Genomic DNA, 6,000 nt, shown 5'->3' on the forward strand with positions numbered 1-6,000 from the left:
GTTGTATTTACATTTGTATATATATATTTATATATATATATATATATATATATATATATATATATATATATATATATATATATATATATATACATACAGTGGTTGACAAATCACCAAAAAATCTACTCGCCACTCAAAAAAATCTACTCGCCACCTAGTACCAAACGTGTGCTGCTTGGGCCAATATTTACTCGCCCGGGGCGAGCAAATGTATAAGTTTGTCGAACACTGTATATATATATATGTATATATATATATATATATATATATATATATATATATATATATAGATGTATTTCCATGTGCCGCTGTAATAATTTACATATGTAATAATTTTCTATATGTGCATCAAGCCAATCTGCACACTGCCAAGTGATTAGCTCAATGTCCGATCGAAACGTTATAATAAAATGTATTGTTTAATATTCATAATTTCATAATATCGATGTTGCATCCTCATGTGACGTGTGTACGTGGTAATTTGACGAAGCGGACTCGGCACTATGAGAAGATGCATGAAAAAGCCCACCTCCCTGGCGCGCGCAATATTGCTTGCTCACAGCCATTATGGTGGCCGCCGTGCTAGACGCTCAAAGCCAGATACAAACGAGCAGAACTTTTTAGCAGATACTCAAACTTAAAATTATTGTCATTGTGCGGATATTAAAGCATATGTCAAAGTTCTACGTTATTTTACAATATATTATATATATATATATATATAATATTATAGCACACGCCTGCTTCAAGCAGCATCTTTATTATTGTGCTATCTTTTCATATAATGTTATTTTTCTTTCAGATCAAGTTTTAACATCGACAGTCCAAAAATATGATTAGAAGTGTCTCTAAGAACAGCTTCGTATCAATGTTTAATATTGCATTTAAACACTGTATAGATGATTGATTCAGTGATGCTGATTTTAAATGTTTCTATATACAGGCATACCCCATAAAAAAAAGTGAAATTAACGCTTAATCATATTAGATGTACTCACCCCCCAACCAACAATGCCCAAAATAACCCGTTTCAAATGCCTGGTAGATTGATGAGTTTCTCAGAATAGAGGAATCGTGGCTGGAACCCGGGAATTTGACTACCACATTCAGAATTTTCATGTTGGCATCGCATAAGACCTGCACTTTGATGGAGTGAAAGTGTTTCCTGTTACGGAACACATGCTCATCTACAGTCAGCGGGGTCAACACAGCATGTGTGCAATCTATTGCACCCATCACGCAGGGTAGCCCGGCTATGTTATAAAAGCCACTCCAGAGTTCCAGCCACTCTGTCTGCTCTCTAGGAAAAGCGATATAATTCCCAGCACGTCTAGTCAGTGCACATAGAAACTTGCTAAGGGCCCGCGAGAATGATGACTGCGAGACCCCGCCTTCTATGCCCACAGTTGTCTGAAAAGATGCAGAAGCAAGAAAATGTAATGAGCTCAGCATTTTAACAAGTCCAGGGACTGCACAACCTCTGCCTGTTACGTAATCTAAATCTTCTCTTAACTCTTCATAAAGAGTGAAGATTGCTGCTGACTTCAAATGATATCGGATATTAATTTCATTCTCACTAAGACCCTCCAAAAGTGTTCTGTCACGGTATACCCGTTGCTTGGGCACCACTTCTTTCTCCTCTCCCCTCTCCCCTCTCCTCCCCGGTCCCTCTCCCCTCCCCTCTCTCTCTTCACTTTCCCCTCTCCTGTCCCTCTCCCCTCCTCTCCCTCTCCCCTCCTCTCCCCTCCCTCTCCCCTCTCTCCTCCCTTCCCCTCCTCTCTGTCTCTCCTCCTCAACATAACGTGTGTCAACTCTATATCCATATTTACACCCGCCATCTCAACCACGAAGTAAGTGTGAGATTTGATGTGGTTAAGTAGGTATGTAATAAAATCACATGACTTTAAATAATTAAAGGTGCTATAACAAATCATTAGGAACAATACCCTCCATGTGTGTTTGTAAACAATGAATATGTGTTCATTAGCATGGTGTAATCGTTATAAACGGATTATTATTGAAGTTGTGACGTTCCTATTCATACTGTATTCCTTGTTTAGTCAATGAAAAACAGATGTTTGTAATGTCATAATTTCTAACGTACCCAACAGTCAGAAATTGGAGTAGCAATTAGCGGTTACGGATAATTGTTACGGAAGCATTTAAGCATTTTGACATTTAAAATTCCCACACACAAAATAGCAAACAAAATTCACGTGTGAAACCATTCTAAACATATTGAAGTCTTGATTGAAAGGGCTTAACACCATAGTAACCAAAAAATGTTGCTCCATGACAGAATAAAATGTATTCAATAGGTTACCCATTATTGTTACATGTTTAAACGTATGTAACCAGTGAGACCATATGTCAACACTGTCACAATAATTCTCTTTATATGTTAAAGATGCAGTTCAAAGTGAAGAAAGCCACAAATTTGATGTATTTTGTCGCATTAAATATGGGCATCAATGCAATCTGCACACTGACAAATGATTAGTTACGTTGCAGATGTCCTGTAATCGATCGCTTGGTCGGATTCTTTAATTCATTTATTGCACAGCATTGTGGTACATTTTGGAAATCAATATTATAGGACTGGCCACTTAATAGATACAATTGCTGCATTGCTAGAGAGAGGTCGGGGATCAAGAGGCGGAGCTAATTGCAAGAGGAAGGGGCTGTCACTTTGCTAAAGCTTTATACTGTACATTCTAAACAATATACATTTTTAAGGAAAATGTATGGTATGTTTTAGTTTCACATGTGAAAGTATTTTGACATTAAAACATAAATGATTTATTATTTTAAACACACATAAATGTTCATGTACCCCCTATATAAAAAGATCATCAACAAGTGATATCTTAACCCCTTAGCGGTGACACAATAAGGTCATAAAGTTCAACGCTTATATTTATTACAACTCATACTTTTCAAGACCACGGCATCACAACTACAAAGCAATATGTGTCAGCTCCAAAGACTCCATGCTTTAAACATATGTGTAAAAACGGCAGCTTCTCAGCAGCTTCTCACCCCCCTCTTGCCAACTTTTCCTGGCGAGACGATTTTTAGAGAAATCTCAATTCTAGAGCAGCGATTTGCATCGATAAGCTAATCAGGGCTACTAGAATACCACGATTTGGAAAAGATGGCAACAAGTGTAGGGAGTAGCGCTACCCCTGTGGACTGCACATTACCTCAACGGGCACTCTAGTACCCGGGTACCGCTGAATGACACAAGAGACCCGTCTGATCCCACGACGGTCTCCACGAAGCTGCACCTCCTGATGCATCTGGTCCACCTCTGTGGGGGCTCCAGCTGGAGTGTGTCCCTGTAATAGTCTATTGATGTACCGTTGGTCTTATCCAAAACTGCAGGCTGCGCACACCGATTGGCTCCTTTCACCCGCGCATCAACATTCACTATCTAATACTGAGGGAAGCGTCCCTATCTGGGTTCTTCCCTAGAGCAGCCACAAACTTAGAAGGGCTAGGAGCCTATCTGGGGCCTGCGGGAATATCTGTCCTAGTCCGGGAGCCACTGGTACCCGGACACTACCTTCCCCTTCTGTCTCCTGGTTCCAACTGTCAGACACTCCAACTGCCAGTCGCTCTAACTGCCAGAACTCGAACTGCCTCCGCACGCGCTCCTTTGCGGCAAACTGTGTCTATATCCTGCAGTAGATTTGGGGAGCCCTATTGTTTCTGGCTTCCCATGTGATCTGCAGCCCCTAAGGCTGCTGGGAACTGTAACCCCTTTGCTGAGCTTCGCCAATGGTCGCCGCAACTTGGCTGTATTGCGCTTGCGCAGGAACCCCACTGTGCATGCGCAAAAGGCAAGATGGCCGCCACCTGTGTTTCCGGATGGCCCCTGTGCTCCGCTGGCACCGGACGCCCTGCAACCCCCCCCCCCCCCCGCAGAAATGCTACCGGCACTTTGAAAAAATACTATGCTAGAAATGTGTTTTCTATATAATACCTTTTTAATATATCACTGTGTACCAGTGTGTGTGTATATTATATTTTTGTTTTAAACTCTCAATTTAAAAAATGATTTTGTATTAAAATAAAATCACAAATAATATAGAAGGGCCTTCATAACCTTCCGTATTTGTTTGCGATTGTTCATCCTTATTTGTATGTCATTCTGTTTATGTCATTGATGTCCCTTTGTACCCCATTGTACCGCGTTATGGAATATGCTCGTGCTTGACAAATACCAGTGACTTGACAAGCTGTGTATATTTGACTATCCTAAGCTTTTGAACGCAGTATTTAATTCTGTTATAGACAAGTTTTTCTAATTTATTAATTACCTGTGTAAAATATTGTGATACAGTTTATTGCTATGTGGCAATTACATGAATACAAGACAAGTTTTCTGCTATAAGACACCTTCCCACGCTGGAAGTCACTACCTTCACCACTGAGAACTTGTAATATCGATTTAACTGTATTAAAGCATGCCATCTGTTGTTTTCCCCCTCAATGTAGAACACATATAGTTTTGGGGCATATAGGCTGTAATGTGTCTTCCAGCACCGGAAGGTTTCTTATTGCAGGTGACTAGTTAGTAAATCTGGCCAAGGTTTCTTCCTGTGCTGAAAGGTGTCTTATGAAATAGCATTGCTTAGTAAATATGGGACTAAAGCTCTTGTAAAGTTGTGATGTTAAACCATAATTTCTAGTTGCACAGTGTAGTTCACATTATCTGTGTACAGTATGGATAATCATGCATATTTCCCAACCATATTTACCAGATGACACTGCTTCTCATTGACCTGCTTTGTAAATATGACCCAATAAGTGTTCCACATTTGTAGCAAATCAGAAAGCCTGATTTAATAGAGTTAAGTGTATTTCACAAGCTGCCTCAGTGCAGTGAAGGTCTTAAAATATCTGTTGTATGGTAAGCATGAAGAATGATAATTTTCAGTAAAGGATTGACTGTGAAAGGTGACACCCCTTCCCCTCCCATCTTTTCACTTTTGCCTTTGGTTATACACTGCCTTACTGCTTGGACAAAACAGACTTTCAAAGTAACTGCTAAAGAATTTCAGTAATATAATTGCTGCATTCTCTTTTTCAGAAGGGAGAAGACAATGACCCCACAGTGCACTCAGATGAGAAATGGAAACTTTTGGAACTTCTGCTGTAGTTAAAGCTCAAAGACTGCATTGTCTTCTTTCATCGAATTCAGCCTTGACTGGCAGCTGTGACAGTTGCCGTGTCCACTAAGTGCAGCCTGAATCCTGGGAGTAGACTAAGCATGAAAAGGAGAAAGCACATTGAACTTCCCAACTCCAATTAACATTTTGTTTTATTCAAGTACACAAGTCATGTAATATAGTGTAACATAAAAGGGTCGACCAGAAACATGAAACAGAACAGCCAAGACCACTTGAAGGGCACTTTCATATCACTCATATCCAATTTCATTTATTTATCAAATAGAAGCAAAATTGCAGATTTTAATTGCCTATTTTCATCCTTTTCCTCTGTTCCTGTTCCATATGTATGCCCCCCAAATACTTTATATTAATTTATACTTAACACAGAACTTTTAATACAAAGATTGTTATATATGGGATAAATACATTTACAGAGACAGAAATGAGCACATCAGAGGGGGGGGGGAGGGGGGAGACATTCTCCAAATGTCAATTTAGCATCAGCCATTTAGTAAATGAACCATGTGCTGAATAATAATGAATATGTAAACCCTTTAGCCATTTCTTTTAAGTTGTGTATTCTAACTGTATAATAAAGTATGACATCCATCTCTAAAATATCTCTATGTATGTGTGTACATATACGTGTGTGTGTGTGTGTGTGTGTGTGTGTGTGTGTGTGTGTGTGTGTGTGTGTATGTATGTGTGTAAGTATGTGTGTACACCTAATACTGAGGGACGCTTCTTCCCTCCACATCAGCTGTCTGGGGGTAGTGCGTGCACAGCATTAATTGAGCTGGACGAGTGCAGCTGCTCTGATGAC

The 6,000-nt window shown here is 39.8% G+C and overlaps 1 protein-coding gene across 2 annotated transcripts in view; it reads left to right on the forward strand.

The window, feature by feature from the left end:
- The window catches only part of CA8 (carbonic anhydrase 8), a 144,834-nt gene extending 139,053 nt beyond the window's left edge, over nucleotides 1–5,781 (forward strand). For both annotated transcript variants that reach the window (XM_075584053.1, XM_075584051.1), the window contains one exon: nucleotides 5,096–5,781. The gene's annotated coding sequence lies outside the window, so the exon portion shown is untranslated. The remainder of the gene's footprint in view (nucleotides 1–5,095) is intronic.
- The last annotated feature ends 219 nt before the right edge of the window (nucleotides 5,782–6,000 follow it).

The sequence above is a fragment of the Ascaphus truei genome, chromosome 2 (genome assembly GCF_040206685.1).
Source record: "Ascaphus truei isolate aAscTru1 chromosome 2, aAscTru1.hap1, whole genome shotgun sequence".
Lineage (NCBI taxonomy): Eukaryota > Metazoa > Chordata > Amphibia > Anura > Ascaphidae > Ascaphus > Ascaphus truei.